General features: G+C 40.8%; 1 protein-coding gene across 1 annotated transcript in view; it reads right to left on the reverse strand.

Moving 5' to 3' along the window:
* MARCHF1 (membrane associated ring-CH-type finger 1) overlaps nt 1–20,800 on the reverse strand; it is a 338,485-nt gene that overhangs the window by 33,342 nt on the left and 284,343 nt on the right. The window lies entirely within an intron of this gene.

Genomic DNA, 20,800 nt, shown 5'->3' on the forward strand with positions numbered 1-20,800 from the left:
TTTGAAGTTGGGCCAAGTTTAAGCAAATTTCCCAAGGGTACGGTGGAAAGGATGTTAGGGTTTAGGGTTTAGGGACTTAGAAAGCCCGTTCTTGTAGCTCTGTGGAGGACGAACTGGAGAGAGGGTGATGAAGCGGCAGCTCCTGATGCCAGTTTTCTCTCCTCTGGATGGACACATGTGCTAACAGGTGGGTCTTATTAACTGTGACTTCTACTTTGGAGAACGCTGAGACTCTCATGGGTAAACTCCCCTAACTTCCTGTCTTCAGACTTAATGCATCATACCCTTCTTACTTCCTTTCCTCTTATTTCAGCTGACAAAATGTCCCTCCACGGTCCAAATGAATCATTCCCCATGACCCTTCACCCTGTGATTGTATCTTTTCATTTATTTTAAACTTCTCTCTCTCTGGATACAACCCCTTTCCCTTCAATATAAAAACCTGCTTTTATGTCTCTCCCAGATTTTATTTTACAGTAGTTTGTTATTTTTATTTAACTGCATGTTCATTATAGAAAATGTATAAAATACAGAAAAGTAAATCAGAAGTAAAATCATTCATAATCTCATCGGCCATGTGTATCTCAATATTGCGAAGAGGTCAGTTCTGTTCCAGTTTCTTTTAAAACTTTGGTTTCAAGAGTGTGACTCTCCTCCACTGGCCCTTTGCCCCCTTCTGGCTGCCGCTGTTAATCTTTCTCTGCTGCCTCTTCTTTTCCACCTTCCCCTTTATCTTGGTCCCCAGGGCTCCATCTTCACCCCCGTTCTCATCACACTTTCTCACTCTTCACTGACTCATCTGGGTCTGAAGCTTCCACTACCGGAAATGTCCGGATGGTTGTTTCTCTCTGCATCCAGACTCAAGCTCCCTGAGGCTTACCTCCTGCTCTTGGCTGACCACAGGCATCTCAAGCGCATGTGTCCTGCCTGGACTTCTGATGTTATGTCCCCGGATTTGCTCATCTGCATGTATATTCTTCCCCAGTGAATAATCAGACCCTTCCCCCCGTCACGCAAGGCAGAAAGCTGAGAGCCATCATGGGTGGTTTCCTACACCTCATCCTTCATCTTCGGTCCTTGCAGTAGCTCAGGAGCTAAACCTCACCACATGCCTTCCTCTCCATCCCCTCGGCTACTGCTGTACTGAATCGTTTTCTTTCCTAGCTTGCATGTTGTACCTCGCTTGCTCACTCACACGGGCAATGCACCCTCCACACATGGCTGCAGCGCTATCTTGCAAAAATACAAATATATTCATTCCTTACTTAATACCCTGAAGTGTCTTTCCATTCCCTTCTGGATAAAACTGAAATTCTTTAGCAGAGCATCCTATATTACCTGACACTTGCTTTCTATTTAACCTCATCTATTATCTGTCTTAACAAGAATATTAATAGCTTTATATGGTTCATTTTATTCTCACAACCTTTCTATGATGGACATCTTATTATTACTTTCATTGTAGGTGAGGATGGGAGATTAAGAAACTTGCCTATGGTCATCCTTCTCTCTGGCAAAGCCAGCTATTTTCAGCTTGTGAATTATTCATACTCTATGCACGTAAATGCACTATTTTCTTGCCTAGAATATCCTCAACTCTCTAGATCTCACTAATCACCATTTATGACCAGTTTCAGTGCCCCCTCTCCTAGGAAGCATTTCCTAACCATCCAGCAAACACGATCACCCCTACTCTGAACCACAGAGGCAGTATGGGCTACCTAAAACCATAGACCTGGGCATAACGTTGACCTAAGCCTGAATCCCAGGTCCACCATGTAAAAACTGAGACTTTAAACAGTTTATTTAACCTCCGCTGGCCTCTGTTTACTCACTTCTGACACTATGATAAGAACACCTATTTCATGTTTCTTGGGAGGGTTAAAGGAGGTTAGGTACATAACAAAGCATGCACCACAGGGCTTGGCACCAGTAAGCAACCAGGGAACTCTGGCTGATTATGGAGGCCACTAACATAATGCAGCTTAGTGTATCATTTCTGTAGATGATCTACACCGCTACCAAATTTACTTAATGGTAATCCAGGAGGAAATTTTCCTTTGGACCTCAGTGACCTGATAATCTATGTATTTGCTGAAATATTTCTATTTGTATACTAAGAATTATTTAATTGACCACATTTCTCTCTTTGGTTTGGCTGCTAAACTATTGGAAGCACACAGCTCTTCCCATGTAAACAGCATACAGACCATGGTACGAATCTTCCTTATGTTTGCTTTAGGATTTTACTTCACTCACCTTCTTTTCCTACAACCTCCTTATCCTTTCTCTTATGTTTTGGAATGTATTTCCGAAAGCAGGCTCAAGTTCTTCGTGCATTGTGATGGGGTGCTAATAATCGCTGAAGGCCGTAATAGGAGAGGGCTGAGCTGAAAGGCTTTGTAGACAGACTGACAGGTGAATACCTGATCTGTCAAATCACGATAATGGGAAGAAAATAATGTCAATGCTTCAGTAGTGGATATGATAATCTGTACTATTTTGTATAGATAAAACTCTTTATTGAAATAAGAATGGCAGCTGAAAGGTGCTGAGGTGTGTTTTATCTAATAAACGTGCAACATGAAAATGCTCTGAGCCAGTAAGCCCCATGCAGAAACTTCATTACAGCCATATTTGTGTCTCAAAGCTTTGGGAATTGTGAAGTGAAAGATGGCTCCCTTTGATGTGATCAACTTTTGAGCAAAAATATAAGGAGCGGGAAATCATATGACTTTTTTAAAAACTAACTGGAAACCCGTGCCAGCAGTATTGCATGAGTGGCTAAGAATTACTTCCAATTATTTACATAATTAAATGTAGCCTGTGAGTTGTATTGCCAAGACTAGGTTAAAAATAAAGTCTTCAAATGTGGTACATATGCACATATGCACATATTCCATTGCATATTGTACTACTCAGCCATGAAAAAGAATGAAATAATGCCATTTGCAGCAGCATGGATGGACCTAGAGATTATCATACTAAGTGAAGTAAGTCAGAAGGAAAAAGACAAATACCATATGATATCACTTATATGTGGAATCGAAAATATGACATAAATGAACTCATCTACGAAACAGAAACAGATTCACAGACATAGAGAACAGATTTGTGGTTGCCAAGGGGGATGGGAGGTGGGGGAGGGATGGCTTGGGAGTTTGGGATTAGCAGATGCAAATTATAAACAACAAGGTCCTTCTGTAGAGCACAGGGAACTATATTCAATATTCTGTGATAAACCATAATGGAAAAGGATATGAAAGAGAATGTATATATATGAATAACTTCATCACTTTGCTGTACACCTGAAACTAACACAACATTGTAAATCAACTATATTTCAATAAAATAAATTAAAAAAAACAGTGTTCGAATCTTTAAACCTCAGTAAGAATCTTAACCTAACCCAGTTTTCTTGTTAATAGTGAGCTAGCAAAAATAGTAAAATGACCCCTACTATTCTTCTATTGAGATTTTCTTTTAAACCAACCTCTCGGGAGCCCAGATCTCTGGGGAGACACCTTCCCCCTTGATGTCAGTATCTGAATTCAGGCATGATGCTGTCATAGCTTCCTAGGGAATCGTGGAGTTAGCCCAATTACATGGAAAGAACTCTCAAAACTGGGTCTTGACTCTTAAAAAGGGGGGAAATATACAACAGGTGGGTGCTATTAACCTCAGAAAATACTTTGTCTTTTATGTGATTTAATTTCACAAACCATGAAAAAGCTGTTGACTGCAATCAATTTACATAGAAATTAGTTGAAATATGCCGACATTGTTACCACAGCTCCAAAAATGTAACTGCCTTTAGTAAACAACCTCACATCTCCTGGAAATGCAGAGATAGGGCACAAATGCTATGGGACTAACGTTAACGCTTTAATATACACATTATCCCTCAAGTCAAATTCTTTCACTGTAATGACACGATATCTTATAAAAAAGTAATAGCTTTGTGCATGCAGGGGATGTATTTGACCCTGTGTATTATAAGAGATGATTGAGATTTAGGGTTTGCAGCACTGGAAATGGTTTTCTAGAGGGGAGAAAGCAGTTAAGTGGGTTGCCTTGACAACATGGGTTAGTTGCATCAAGAAATCCATGGCAATGCAGGAGCTTCTGGTATGTCAAGATTGCAAACTATCTCGCAAGTTAGGTTAAAAGAAAACGAATCCCACTGCAAGGCAGTGTTACCTGACCTATGAAATATTAGTTCTCACTTTTTATCATGAACCTTGTTAGAAAATAGATGAAAACTCTAGGTGGGCAAGATAGGAGAGGGGTAAGAAAACAGGAAGTACAAGGGTTCTATTAAAGAGTCTTCCCCACTCTCCTCCACACACCTGCACCCCCAACAGGGCTCCAGGGATCCCTGCATGTTCTCTGAAAGTCAATTCTGCTAAGAAAAGGTGTCTCGCCCCGATTCTGTTCATTTCCCCAGCAGTCTCCCACAAAGCTTCTCTGTGGGGAATATCCCATGTCCATATTGCATATTCATAAATAATGAGCATAATAAGGGTTACCGCAACAAAGCTGGTTATTAGTGGAAGTGAAAACAAAACCTGTTAATATGCATGCTCTCTAGTCCAATTATTCTGGCAGGGCTGAGGAGAGATTTATCTGCAGAGCATCAAGCCTCAAAGACAAAGCCTGTTACTGAAAACAAGCTTGTTTCTTCCCACCCTCCAGCAAGCAACCCTTTCTGGCCCTGTTCTAAGTACACGGTTTTGAGATTCTGCTTCTAAAATCTCCATCAAGCAATTTTGAATGAGGAGCTTGGATTTTCCTTTCATAAAGCCTTTTCTTTAAAAAAAGGTAAGCAGAACTATGCTTTTCTTTGGTTAAACTGCAGTATGAGTTTCACTTTCAACCTAGTCTAAGGCTATGCTTTACCTGATATCATCTGAGATGGGCCCTGAGTATCTGGGCTGCCCTTCCCTTTTGTATTTCCTGGCTTTAGGAGCATGGAAGGGAATGGGGACCAGAGGGACACATATTAGGACAGAGGGACTGCCTCTGTAGTAACAAAGTTGAGAAGCACCAGCCCAGACTCCTGCGGGCTTACAGAGTACGAATAGGCAGGCACTGGCAGCTCCCACACCTGCAGGGCCAAGGTAACCCAGCAGCGTGAGCCACTGAGCGTGAAGGCTAAGAACTAAGACAGTTTTCGTTCCAAGTGGCGTTTGTTTTCTTTCTCCTGCGAAATAGACAGGAAGCCCTAATAGGTGGACCCATCCCCTACAGTAAAGTCCAGTGTTATCACGAGGCTTTTTATGTATCTTGGAGGCAAAAGCCATCCCTTCAAGCCTATGAACAGCCTAGAGGGTGCCAAAGGGTGCCGGGGACACTGCTCTTTAGGTGTATCTTTAGAGGTGACAGGTGAATGGGCAGAGCATCAACAATGACTCGCTGGTCAGATACCAGGCAGAAAAATAGGCATGTTATTTGGGAAGTAGGCCAAAGAAGGAGTCCTGGACAGCTTCTGATTCAATCTTAAACGTTAGGGTTTCTCAATCAAGATAAGAAGACAGGGCATGCAAACATTAAGCCATAATTTGTGCTCTTAGCTAAGTCCTTTAACCTCATCAGTCGACAAGCCAACCAATATATCTCCTATGCAAACACTCTTCTAGGACCACGGGAAACAGGAATTTCACCCACGAAGACAGGACTCATCTTTCTCCAATGACCTCTTTCCTCAAGGTATCAATAAATGGCCCACCTGTTCTTTGAGCCACTCAGTGTGACCACACATGGGTCAGTCTCACATGGGAACTCTTTGGGTGAAATACATGAGTCTATCTTTGTGGTCACATTGAAGAAAACCCCTCTATTTCAGAGCAGAAAGTAGGCATATCTAAATAAAAGCTACAGCTCGTGAAAAGCAACAAATATGACACAGAAGGAAATCTTGCCTCCTGGTCCTCATTTTATACAAATGTGTAAGATGTGTAATAATCTTTGGGTCCTGTGTCTTTCTGCCCCTAAAAAAGTAAAAAGATTTCCGATCTTTTTTCTTTAGAGGCCTGGGATTTCGGAGTCCCAAGGGCTACCAGAAGTCAAAGGGGACCAAGAGCAGGAAGGACTCTGAATCCCCCTTCTGTAACTTTTCTCACTAGTCTAAGCAGAGTATTTCAGCTTTTACCCCTTGTTATTCACTCTTTTATTTAACATTTTAATTTTGGAATAATTTCAGATTTATAGAAAAGTTTTGAAGATAATAAAGGCTGTATGTACCCCTCACCCAATTTCCCCTAATGTGAGCATCTTACATTACTGTAATACATTTGTCAAAGGAAGAAAACAGCACTAGTACATTAATATTAACGAAAGTCCAGACTTGTTAGGGTTTCACCAGTTTTCCCACAAATTCCCTTTTAACTTTTAACTAGACACTGTTCCCTGAAGAAAGTTTGGAGACTACTTTTGGAGTTGTAAGCGACAGTCTAGTACCTAAGTGAGGTTTTCTCTCTGATGGCATCAGGATGTCTTAAGTTCCAAGTTAGGAATAAATTCTCCTTACGCGACTCCATGCTACAGAAAGCATGGTCCTACACTGGCATTACCTGCGAGCTTATTAGTTATGCAGAATCTCATGCTCTACTGAAGCTTACTGAACAATCAAAACTTGATATATTTCTTGAGATTTATTTCCATACATCTATAGGAAAGTTCATTTTAAAGACCATCTAGAATTTCATCGTATGACAATCTCCTGCTCTGCCCTACTGCCCTTCTCTACCCTTATCTAGAGGCAATCACTTAAATGTGGTAGGTGTTGCATCTTTTTTTCTTCAAATTTAACATATTTTTAAAAATTTAATTTATTGACATATAGTTGATTTACAATGTTGTGTTAATTTCTGCTGTACAACAAAGTGATTCGGTTATACATATTCATTCTTTTCATATTCTTTTCCATTATGGTTTATCACAGGATATTGGATTAGTTCCCTGTGCTATACAATAGGACCTTATTGTTTATCCATTCTATATATACCAGTTTGCATCTGCTGATGCCACACTCCCAATCCATCCCGCCCCTGCCCCCCCTCCCCTTGGCAACCACAAGTCTGTTCTCTATGTCTCTGAGTCTGCTTCTGTTTCATAGATAAGTTCATTTGTGTCATATGTTAGATTCCACATATGTGATATCATATGATATTTGTCTGACTTCACTTAGTATGGTAATCTCTAGGTCCATCCATGTTGCTGCAAATGGCATTATTTCATTATTTTTTGTGGCTGAATAATATTCCATTAGATATATATACACATACATGTGTGTGTGTGTGTGTGTGTGTGTATATATATATTCTTCCTCATCTATTCTTCTGTTGATGGACACTTAGGCCATTCCCATGTCTTGGCTATTATGAACAATGCTGCTATGAACATAGGGGTCCATGTATCTTTTTAAATTATAGTTTTCTCAGGGTATATGCCCAGTAGTGGGATTGTTGGGTCCTATGGTAGTTCTAGTTTTAGTTTTTTAAGGAACCTCCATACTGTTCTCCACAGTGGCTGCATCAGTTTACATTCCCACCAACAGTTTAGGAAGGTCCCCTTTTCTCCACACCCTCTCCAGCATTCGTTATTTGTAGGTATTTTAACGACGGCCATTCTGACGGTTGTGAGGTGCTATAGTAGGTGCTGCTTCTGATATTTACTCCCCTCATTTTCCGTAATATGCTTCGACTGTTACGACAACTCACTGATATTACAGGTCACCTACTGATCTCTTGTTGTTGTTGCTGAGGATTTAATGCTCAGCCGCAGCCCCGCTCACTCGTATTCATCCTCCCAGTACAAGTGTGTGGCTAGTTTGATTATATCAACATAAGAAATTATAACTATATAAAACGGTATTCACTAAAGAAATCAAGTGTTACTTGAGGGCAGTGTTTTTCAAAGTGTCATCTGGGAATCCTTTCAAGAGATCAGTGCGGTCAAAGCTATTTAATAATAATTCTCAAAGATCTTGGTATGGTGGGATTCTCCAGTAGCTACATGAAGTATGACACATTCAGCAGACTGAATACGGAAGCAGACCCGAGATTTCAGCTGTCCTCCATTGGACCAGACGTTAAAGGGATTAGACGTTAGAGAGATTAGCAAAGTGAGAAAGTGCAGCTCTTCTCATTAAATATTTTTTGTTTAGGAAATATAATTTTTCCTAAAAACGTAGTACTTATCTTAACATGAAATGTTTCTTATTATTTTAAAATAATTTAATAAGTGCATATTTGAACGTTTCTCAGTCTCAGTTCCTAACCTGGTAAATATCGGTAGATATAACCCACATAAACCAAAGCTCTCTGGTGTCTTCAATAATTTGTAAAAGCGTCTTGAGACCAAAATGTTTGGGAATTGCTGCTCTAGAGAAATAATTCACTTTCTTAATAAATTTCTGTTGCATTTTAAAGATAATTCCCTTTTAATTATTTGCTTAAAATGTACCTACTTTAATTTTTTTCTATATCCTTCAATCCATCTATCCAAAGCCCCTTAATCTTACTTCTGAAGCAAGTCATATATCCTATCAAACTGAGTTTTCCACTGACCTCTGACCCTGAGGCTTCTATCCTCTTCCCCATTCTGAACACGTCACTGTCTTGCTGGACCGATTTCTTTCAGTCCTCTGCACCCTCCCCGGGGGCAGTCCCTTTCAAATAGTTTAGAAATGCTGGGTGCCCAGACCTTGTTCTGAGAGCATCTTTGCTTCTCTGCTGTGTTGCTTCCTGTGGTTTTCCAACCTTAACTTTTTCCCCTGTCAAGTCCCTTATTTTGCTTAAGGATTCCCTTGAAAAGTTTCCTAAGAGGCCATGGGATGTAAATTTTTAGAATCCTTGCATTGTCTGGAAATCTTCATTCTACTCTTACATTTTGTTGGTATATTTGCTAAGTATTAAAATTGTGGTTGAACATTCCTTTAGAATATGCCAGTGTTTACTAAACCACCTCTTTATCACCAAATTATGGTAACAATTATCACAATAATTCTGATTACAATGGAATTCATTAGAAGCCTTTTGAAAGCTTCCTGAATTTACTCTTCATTTTTATTTATTCTTGGTCTTCGGAGTTTTACAGTAGCAAACACTTATCTAAGTATTTCTTCATTTGTGCTGGATAATCATGCCCTTCATTTTTCGGAAGCACTCTTGCATTATTTCTTTGATAATTTTCTCTGCCTTTTTGTCTATTCTACGACTTAAAAAATTGTTTTACTCCTTTTATCCTTTTATTTTAGTTTCTGGAATATTTGTTCAACTTTCTTTTTCAAGTCTTTCACTGAATGATTCTTATTAGCTACTTGATGTCTAAGGGAAAATTTTTTACTTTTTTTAATTGATGGGTGCCTGAAACATAAATATACAATTTAATCAATTAAGATTTCTTTGTCAAGTTCTGATAGTAATGCTATGGCAGCTTCCTGAGAAATGCTGGAAACGTCGTTCTTTCCCTCCCCACTGGATGTGTTTAAATAACACTGGTGTTATGTAAGTTATAGGCCCTGATGTCCTCCAATTTCCACAAACATCAAAATGTGATAAATGCTGGCCCGTGAGGGGCAGGAATTCTTCAGTTGTCATGATTTTGGTTGTACTGTTCTTTTTTTGGACTGTTCTTTGAGCTAAACTCAAGGGGTAAGTTGGGAGGTTAATTTCTGCTATTTCCTCAAAGTCACCTGACAACGCTCTGTGATTCAGAAATTTGGACGAGGAGATGCCCAAAGGGAGGACAGAAGATGTAGGCTGTGAGGAAAGGTGGGTGGTTATTTTTCTTACAGAAACAGATTAATGCCTGAGCTTGGTCTCTTTCAACCCAAGACCACCCATTAAAGGTGTCTGGAATGCTTGGTGACATCAGGGCTTGGACACAGACCTTCCTCAAGAACTGTGTGTCTAAGGCAGAAGAAGACCAGTGCCGGCCAGCCTTCCCCTGCCAGGGCACCCAGGGGAAGAGATACATATCTAGGCTGTTGGGATCATCTTCCCCAGGAAAGGCAAACAGTTGTACAAATTGGTCTATGAATGTCTCCAGGAACTGTGCCCAAGAAAGACCAGAGACTCCAGACATGTTTCTCGGGCATCATAATGCTAAGAATTCCAATATGAATGCCAAGAGGAGGCACCTGTGATCAGGGCTGCTCAGCGCCAGAGGCTCAGGTGAATCAGGTGCAGAAGCATCGGGACCCCCAGGACAAGTGTTTGCAGCAGCGGTGGGTACAGGGTCTCCCCTTCACTGAAATGGTATGGTTTGATGCTCCTGGCAAAGCCTGTTGCTGAGTTTTTCCACTGCTGTTTCTTCTACTTGACGCCCTGGTTCTTTTTTTTTTTTTTTTTAATAAATTTATTTTATTTATTTTTTTTTAGCTGTGTTGGGTCTTTGCCTCTGCGCGAGGGCTCTCTCCAGTTGCGGCGAGCGGGGGCCACTCTTCATCGCGGTGCGCGGGCCACTCACTATCGTGGCCTCTCTTGTTGCGGAGCACACGCTCCAGACGTGCAGGCTCAGTAGCTGTGGCTCACGGGCCCAGTTGCTCCGCGGCATGTGGGATCCTCCCGGACCAGGGCTCGAACCCGCGTCCCCTGCATTGGCAGGCGGATTCTCAACCACTGCGCCACCAGGGAAGCCCAACAGCCCGGTTCTTGAACCAAATCATTGGTACTAGCTCATCAAAGCTAGGGGTTGAAGTCAAGCACCCAATCTGTGTCTATGATCTTTTGGAACCCACCTTCCTACACCCTAAGCTGTTCCAGGCTAGGCTGTGTGGCTTCAGCGAGCGTGCCATGGCTTTGCTGATCCCTGGGAAATGCCACTGTCAATCAGGGGGCCCCTCCCGAGTCACGCTGTAGTGTCTCCGTTTACCCTGTGTCCTCTTACCTCTTTTATATTTTTGAATTCTAAATAGAATTACATTAAAAAAGGAGGGGAGTTCTACTGCTTTAAACAGTTTTGGAAACCAGTTACAATTTCAAAAGACACTTCTTACTTAAAAATTCTAGGACCATAAACAAGGCTGAGAAGTTGAAATTAAAGTCACTTAAAATTTACATATACTAATAGTTAATATTTATTCTCACCATGTTCCAGATGCAGTGCTGAGTGCTTTTCATGTATTATCTCATTCAGACCGCCTAACAACCATATCGGGTGGTACACACTTTTATTATCTCCATTTTACACATGAGGAAATACAGGCATGGAGAAATTGAGTAACTTGCCCAAAGCTCTAAAGTTACAATGACTCCTTTCAAGGTGCGACCACTGGCAGGCTGACTCCAGAGCTCAAGCCCTAATCATTACACAGTCAGGTAGAAAAAAATAAAAATAACCACGCTATTGAGTTACTCTGTATCACAAGTTTTTAAAAGAAATATTTCAATGCATCAATAATAATGATTAACAACTACGTCAGGTGTTCATATGCAAATGACTGCCCAGTACACTTAGCGGTCACCCTTTAGAAAGTAAACACGAAATAAATTTTGGTCAAATATGCCAGGCAAGGCTAATTATTTTCTTGAACATTTTTATGAACTCCTTAGAAGTTTTCAGTATGTTAATGATTTTCCTGCCTTCACCTTGCTTACATTATTAATTTGCTCAGCAAATTCTTTATAGATAAACTAAGTTGCAAGCTTAAACCAACATAACTCTTATGTGGATGACTAAACACCTCGAATCACTGAACAAATTAATCAATGCGTGTACCCCTATAATCATCCAATGCTTTAGAAATAGTTCTTTGAAAATGTGCATGCTACTCTCTTAATGGCCTTCCAGTGAATTCAATGCTAAATGCTGATTTAGTAAGAGTGGAAAAGTGAATTTGTTAGCGCATCGGGTGATGGGAAACTGGGGAAGATAATAACACCGCCACTTTGTGGGACTTTACTGCTGACAAAGGACTTGTACTTACATCATTTTATTCCTCAATACAAACTGAAAAGTTGGCAAAGTAGATATCAATATTACTGCCACCCTTCCTCCTTCCTCCTTTAATTTGATAGATCCCATCTCAGGTCACAGGATGCACCTATAGCCACAGGGTGGCTACTGGGGGTTTGACTTCCGCTGTCCCGCACACTCAGCACTGGGGGTTTGACTTCCGCTGTCCCGCACACTCAGCACTGGGGGTTTGACTTCCGCTGTCCCGCACACTCAGCCCAGGTTCTTTTCACTGCATCACGCCCTACTCCACTGGGGAGACAGTTGCAAAGACAGATAGGCATTTCCACCCTGCAGAGGTCATAGACTCTTGGTCTGGGGGCTGAATCTGGCCTTCAGATCTGTTTTGCTTTGCCCGAATAGATTTTGAGTTGGACTAGTTACGATTGTTTTTTAAAAATCAGAAGAGATTAAGCTAAATCCAGAATTGTGGCTTCATCTGGAAAAGCAGTTGACTTGGCAACAATCAACTACTGTTGATTGCTCTGTTTAGAGCAGGAGTGTCTATTTGAGAGTGCCACAGTCTCTGCCATTCCTTATCACCTGACCGGTATTGGCTTATTTGCCATTTATCCTCCCCAAACCAGGCTGCTTCATTCATTTATCTTACCTGCCTGGCTCCCAATAGAAAGTGAATTCTCTGTGGGACTGAGCAGCTTTCCACAGACACGGGGTAATTTTTCTCAGCCAACTTGAGCAGGGTTGTCTTTGTGTATCTTCCCAGCTTTGGTTCCTCACTCACTCAACAACCTTTTCATTTAATTTTCTTTATTAAATTGTTCTGCTAATGGAACAGAGAGGTAGTTGTGAAATTGAGGATTCACAATACCTAAAAAGTCCCATAAACTTCCTTTTGATTATAATGTAATAGCTGGAATTTTATTAACCCTGCCCAGAGTTACTAAAAATATCTCCCATATAGTTTTTAAGTCTACTTCAAAATATTTTGACTAACTCATTTTCAAACTCTCAGCCTTCATCCCCACTTCACAAGAATGTAAATTCTCTGGGATCAGAGGACTTTGCTTGTTCATCACTCTAATCTTACTACCAGGGACATTGACTGGCACATAGCAGATGCTCAGTAAATGTTTGTTGACTGACTGAATGAAAGTGGGAGTAGTGTATCAGGACTGGGCATTCCTGGAACCCTCTCAGTGTGGTCCTTCAGACACAGTTGGCCCTTATCTATGGTGTGGTCTTATTTATGCAGAGAGTCTAGTAGGAGATTATCAGTCTCTTGGGAGATAAGTCATTTCCTGGAGGCAGAAAAGATCTAGCTCAAAAATTTGTTAGCTTTGCTTATTGGTAGAAATACCTCATCAAAATATCAACTTTTGCATTAAACTGGCTCTACGTTTACAGAAACACTAGCCTTCAAGAAAACAAAATCTTTCTTGGATTCAACTAACCCTTCAGTCTACACTGGTTTTCTTAGTTGTGCAAAGAGAAGATGACTTTCAGCCCAGCCTGCCTCTTTTCTTAGGGCCAGGAGTCTTCCATGCAGCGGAAGCTTGCTGTCAAGAACCATTTGAATTTGCTTGACTTTTTTTTAGTTTTTAACGACCTGTTTACATCTTATAAGAAAAAAGACTTCCTGGAAAGCAATTTGTAATATGTAATCAATACTGAGATGCTAAAATGTTTATGCCAATGTTCTGTATCTGACATATATATATATAAAATTGATCTGTACAAGAGTTGTACACTTTGCTATACATAAACCATAACCTTAATTTAAAAGAAACATATGTGCCTACAAATGAAAATGGATAAAAATGTTAATAAAAAAAAAAAAAAAAAAAAAAGAAGAGTGTGGCCTGGACCCTCTAGCTTCCAGTCACCTCCCAGGACACCTCAGGTACTCAGCGCCCCATACACTCCCCTTTCCTCTCTCTGCTTCTTTCTTTCTCCTCTTCCCTCTCCCTTTCTTCTTCCCTGTCTTCCTTTAGTCATGCTTTTCACTGGCTTTCTTTTTTGAATGTGGAGTGTGTCTTGTTTTTCCCACCATGGTTTGCTCTAAAGGGTAACAAGATTGAGAAAGCACACACATTACTTCTTCAGGACTTGAACTTGGACTCTATTACTCAGCATCCTGTCCTGTACAACCTGAGCTACTGTGGGTGTGAAGTTTTTCTTCTGAACATTTAAAATTCATTTAATGTGAGGTCCCTTCCTCCCTCCCTCCCCCTTCCCTCCTTCCCTCCCTCCCTTCCTTCCTTCCTTCCTTCCTTCCTTTCTCTCTCTCTTTCAGATTCCTCACTTTGCTTTTTTGTGAAATCACAGAATTTTATGTTGGAAAAAACTTAAAAGATAATCTTGTCCAGACTCTTCGTTTTACAGATGAAGAAACTGAGGCAAAGGTCAGAGGGATTAAGTTTCAGAACCAGAATTAAAATCTGATCTTCTGGGACTTCCCTGGTGGTCCAGTGGTAAAGAATCCACCTTACGATGCAGGGGACACCGGTTCGATCTCTGGTCAGGGAACTAAAAGATCCCGCATGCCGCGGGGCAACTAAGTCCCATGTGCCACAACTACTGAGCTCCCGCACCTGAATTAGAGCCCACATGCCACAAACTACAGAGCCCACACGCCCTGGAGCCTGTGCGCCACAACTAGAGAAGAGAACACCCGCACTCCACAACTAGAGAGAAGCCCGCACACCACAACGAAGAGCCCCATGCGCCACAACGAAGACCCAACACAGTCAAAAATAAATAAAATAAATAGATAAGTAGTAAGTAAATCTTAAAAAAAAGAATCACATATTAAAAAAAAATCTGATCTTCTGACTTGTAGCTCTTTCCTTTACTATTTGAATGGATTATTTGTCTTTTTTAATTTACTGTAACTCCTCTCTGTATATTTCAGTTAAAAGAGGATTTAAACGTATGACTCATTCCTGACTGTCGGGGTCTCTGTGTTTTGGGAGTGGAGTGTGAGGTCCCCTGGAAGAAGATCCCTATGATGCAAGCGACAATGCAAGCTGTTGTCTTCCAGGGAAACCTCTTCCCTTTGCTTCAGGTCTCCGTGTGGAAGGACCTCCCTTAGGGGAGAATAGCTTGCCTCTCAGAGAGAACGGGAAAGAGAATGGGGTACGGATTGCCCAACCTCTCTGCCTCCTGACCCACTTTCCCCACTTTTTATAATGTTTCACGCTGTACGTTTCACAGGGGCAGGTCCTGCCATATCGGCTGGGGTAAATCAGCCTAATTTGGGGCAAAGCGTTCATATGCAGGGTGACAGCACGGTATGAAGAGGCTGTGGTGTATCTATGTGGGAAGCAAGGAAGAGGAGCCACTTGACGGTACCAGGGAGACAAGAGTAGAAAATCGGAAGGAAGCTGGCTTGTGAGGGATTGGTCCTCTTTTAGAGTGAAACCTTCCAGCCATTGACCTCATGATAATGTTCATAGCATCACACACGCATGTTGATGGACGAGGTGGGGCTCGACACCATCCTCCCAGATAGATCGTACCAAAGCCTCCCTCATTTCTCTCTTACTTGTCAATCCAATAGAAAAGGAATCTGACTTGGTTTAAATCGTTTTTCAAAAGGCCAGGTTGATTCCCAGTGCCTTATGTTTCAAAATATTAAACCAAAAAATTAGGGAAAATTTTTTCTTATGCTTTATGCCAAGATTTGAGCAATGAATTAAGAAAAAAACCTCAGCCAAGAGAGAAAAATGTTTAGTTGGAGGAAAATTTAAATATGAAAGTAATTTGATAATCATTCCACCGTCTTAAGAAAAATGAAAGTGCAAGACAAATATAAATATACCTCTTTCCGAGAAACACAAATACCATATGCTAACACATATATATGGAATCTAAAAAAAAAAAAAATGGTTCTGATGAACCTAGGGGCAGGACAGGAATAAAGACAGATGCAGATGTAGAGAATGGACTTGAGGACACAGGGAGGGAGAAGGGTAAGCTGGGACGAAGTGAGAGTAGCATGGACATATATACACTACCAAACATAAAACCGAGAGCTAGTGGGAAGCAGCCGCATAGCACAGGGAGATCAGCTCGGTGCTTTGTGACCACCTAGAGGGGTGGGATAGGGAGGGTGGGAGGGAGACGCAAGGAGGGGATACGGGGATATAAGTATACGTATAGCTGATTCACTTTGTTATACAGCACAAACTAACACAACAATGTAAAGCAATTATACTCCAATAAAAGATGTTAAAAAAATATATACATACCTCTTTCCCATAAAAAACCCTCCGTCATAAGATGATGCTTTGGGGAAAGCTTTATTTGTAACTGTGTGTGTGTGTGTGTGCACGCAGATGTGCATCTGCTTTTGCACATTCTAATTTGATGCTTTTATGCTTTCCATATGGATCATTGCAACACTGATTCCATCATTTTAACCATAGTTTACATTTCAAATATCAAAATACACAGTATATAAAAGAAGTTCCATTCTGTGTGTCCCTTATCCTTGGCAAAAGAAAAATAGATTCTCCCAAGCGGGGGGCACTGTGTCCAGTTAAAGACTTCAGTAAAGAACATAATGTAAGTTAAGTGTTTCTTTTCATATCTAGAATACTAACACCAGGTAACGTTCTAACCAACCCAGTGAAGTTATATTCTTCAAGGGATAATGTTCAAAGAGAGAAACTGAACTAAATTAGTATACAATTGGGACTTCTAATAAGGAAGTACTGAAGAGAAATGTTCCAGCCAACAATGATCATTCAGGGATAGTTTACTTATGTCTCCTTTGGGAGACCTAGCAAATTCTGCTCTGTTTTCCCAGATGTCCAACTGGTAACTAATACCTTCTTGATTACCCCAGGTTATGGGAAGCATGGAGAACAAAAGAGAAGAGACACTTTGCTATGTGTCTATAGTTACTGCAAAAAAACCCCCTCTTGATATGATGGTCTCACAATAAAGACCAAATACACGGTGGCTTGCTCTCTCTGAATGACCGTTCCCGTTCCCACAGAAAATTCTTGATTCCCACATCACTACCCACCAACTACCATGCTTTTCAAATTTATTACACCTTATTGGAAGTTATTCATCCTTTTCCATCCTTCTTGCAGGGGACTCTAGGCCCTCTGAGAGCAGGGGTTTTCTATCTGGTTCTCTACTGAGCACCACTGAGACGTGGTAGATCCTACAGGGAGTTGAGTGAATGAGTGAACTGGGCCCATTGGCCCCTTTCCAGAAGAACCATTCAGAACACAGCTGGCTGTGGCTGTGGGGTCCACTCTGCCTAGGGGGAGGCCTCTTTATGGATGCAAGCTTCACAAAAGAAGAAGATCTGCTCCCCAGAGAAGAATATTTCTATTTTGAACCAATTATTCTATATTATTGAGCCCAGTTGACTACACAGTTGTTTTTTTGTTTTTGAAATTTTACAGACTAATTGACCTGCGAGTGTTTCCTCAAAAGACAAAAGGATGAGGCCATGTGATAATTCCCAGGTACCTATTAGAAAAATATGCGAGATGCTTGTATTTTCCATCTCATGATTATCTGACATAGACATGTCGGGATTGTTATCTACTCACCCTGGAATATTATTTTAATCGAAATATCAATTGTAGTTCAATCGAGAGCATGAGGGTAAGGCAATAAAACAAATAACAACAACAAAAACCAAGAAAAATGTTTTAGTAGAGAAGATAATGCTCCAATTGAATTGAACTACTTCTCTTTTAATGATCTTCTTTCTGTTATCTGGTGGTTTACTCACTCTCTCCCTTCCCACAGCAAGCAGTTAGGAGCCTGCGGGCCCCTCCTTCTCACAGAATAAAGCCCTTGGAAGGTAAGGGAAGTGCCGGGCTGGAGACAACGCCACCACTGGACGGTGAGAAATCTGTGTGGAAAACCTCCTGGATCATTTGGAGACTGAGTTTGAAAACGGAATCACTTCCTAAGAATATTCTAAATCACTGAGGGCTCATATACTAACGAAGCTGAAACTCAGCAAGAAGAGGGTTGAATGAGCGTGCGTCGCACATTATGAGTATGGATGTTCTGCAAGTGGTATAAAGGAAGCTTTGTCTGGCCCTGTACTAGGGCAGAGATTTTCATTGCTTCCAGGCTTCCACGTCTGTGAAGAAATGAAATAGCAAACCTGCCCCCAAGAGCTGGGCGCTGACTATAAGGGAACAGCCTGGAGACATCAAAAGTTCGTTTGCGGAGGGCTTTCTTATCATGTAATCCAGGTAATTCGAGTAAAACTGAGAATTAAGATGGATGCTATGGAAAATTCCAACAACACTAGACCGACGTCAGCACGACACGCTTGCTAAAACCCTTGCCGATGATCAAAGAGGACCGTGCAGAAGTTCATCTAGAACGGACTTCAGCCTTTTATAGACCCAAGTCCATAATTGTGATTTTGTTGTTTCTGTTGTTTAAAGCGAAAAGGCTGTAGCTATGCAATATGTTGAATAAGGGCTACTGGAGAGGCAGAGGACTGAAGCACAGGCTCTGAGCGCAGGAAGAAAGAGAAACAACAAAAAGCAGAGAGAAGGGCTGGCAAAGCACAGTAGGCTGGCAAATCGGAGTGAAGATAAACGGCCGAGGCTGTTAATGTTGTCAGCCTGTAAAATAATTGATGTTTATATAATGATGTAACTGAGTATTAGGAAAATATATTGGGTGAAACCAGCATGTTTAAAAAAGAAGGGTTTGCAAACTATGGTTACCAAAGGGGAAAGGGGGAGGGATAGATTAGGAGTCTGGGATTAACAGATACACACTACTGTATATAAAATAGATAATCAACAAGGACCTACTGGACAGCATACGGAATTCTACTCAATATTTTGTTATAACCTAAAAGGGAAAAGAATCTGAAACAGTTTTATATATATACATAACTGAATCACTTTGCTGTGCACCTGAAACTAACACAACATTGTAAATCAACTATACTTCAATAAAAATAAAAATAAAAATAAAAAAGGAAGGTTTTAGAAACAATTTTATTTTAGAAAGTTTTAATTTGAAAGATTTCCACTAGATAGTTTAAGTGAAAACTGAAGTTTTGATGCTTAAAGGGCAAGGTTCCCACGGACTTCCCTGGTGGCGCAGTGGTTAAGAATCCGCCTGCCAATGCAGGGGACACAGGTTCGAGCCCTGGTCCGGGAAGATCCCACATGCCGCGGAGTAACTAAGCCCGTGCGCCACAACTACTGAGCCTGCGCTCTAGAGCCCGCGAGCCACAACTACTGAGCCCACGTGCCACAACTACTGAAGCCCGCACGCCTAGAGCCTGTGCTCCACAACAAGAGAAGCCACTGCAATGAGAAGTCAGCGCACCGCAACAAAGAGTAGCCCCCGCTCAATGCAACTAGAGAAAGCCCGCATGCAGCAACGAAGACCCAACGCAGCCAAAAAATAAATAAATAAATTTATTAAAAAAAAAAAAAAAAAAAGGGCAAGGTTCCCAGTGCTTATGGCAGTGAGATGCCATGCAGCGAGCACATGCTATGGAATCAGGAATCTCGGGGTGTGAGACAGCAAGTGGCTCATTTGCTCATCTGTAAAATGGGCTGCACGTGCCTACACACAATGGGGCTGTAATGAGATGAAATTAATTGAGAAATACATTCCAAATGCCTGGCACAGAGTAGAAAATTCAGTCTGTGGTGGTTGCATTAGTAAAACTGCACATCACCCGTAATGATAAGTAAAGGATGCATTTTGAATTCCCTTTCTGTATTATTATGTATGATTATTGAATAGGGTGCTAGAAGCTGCTGGCTAGGAATCTGACTGCATCCTGCCTGGTCCAATGTTAAGGCTATGAACTGCAAGAGCTCCAGCTCAGCAGAGAATCAGTAACACCCTTGGGATGGCTGACCTGCTATGGCAACTTGCAGTGGCTCCTGGCTATTCTGAAGGACGGATGCTACCTCAAGTTAAGGAAAGGAAAAAAATAGCACGGTAGTTGTTAAATACAGTTCTTTATTTTCTAAAAATAGGTATTTCAGCTAAAGCGTTTGCAAGTCACTATGGTGGAAATGTAGAAATATAAAAATGCTGTATTCCACAGGGAACTATATTCAATATCCTGTGATAAACCATAATGGAAAAGAATATGAAAAAGAATATGAATAAGAATATATATATACATGTATATATATGTATATACATGTATAGCTGAATTTCTTTGCTGAACAGCAAAAATTAACGCAACAATGTAAATCAACTATCCTCCAATAAAATAAATTTAAAAATATCAAAATGATTATTCCTTCATATTTAGCATAATAAGTTCTACAGAACTTATATTTATGAACTTTCCAATCTTCAACTGCTTTTGATCTATAAAAATGACAAGTGCATACGGTTTGACCTAATTGTTACTAAAGCAATGGTAATTGAATTGATTCACTGCCTCATTTTATTTGTAGAAATGAGACAAGGAATTGATGCATGGACTTGCATATTTTGTATTATCTATTTGTCAAATAGTTTGTAAATGGAAAACCATGTACAGAACTCTTTCAGGGAAGGACACGCAGTGTCAGGAGTAGTCTCTGTCCTCACAAGCTTAGCTTTCTGTCCAGTAGCTGGTTTCTCCCATTCAGGAGTGAGATTCAGATCTGAGCCCCATGCAGTCCTTCAGCTTCAGAACAGATTAGTTTCCTCGTCCTAACTGAGATTGCATGCAGTTCCAGACTGCACTTAGTCGTTGCTGTGTTTTCTATATTTTTGACTTTTCTGGGCCCTGAGAATTATTTCTGATTCTTGGTAACTCAGTAGATTAATGAGAATTCTACTGAGTGTTATAAAAGTAGCTGAGCCACTGACTTAAAGGTGATGAAAATTGCTTTTTCTCAAATAAGGCCTTGCTTTT

The sequence above is a fragment of the Balaenoptera musculus genome, chromosome 5, assembly GCF_009873245.2.
Source record: "Balaenoptera musculus isolate JJ_BM4_2016_0621 chromosome 5, mBalMus1.pri.v3, whole genome shotgun sequence".
In the NCBI taxonomy this organism is placed as follows: domain Eukaryota; kingdom Metazoa; phylum Chordata; class Mammalia; order Artiodactyla; family Balaenopteridae; genus Balaenoptera; species Balaenoptera musculus.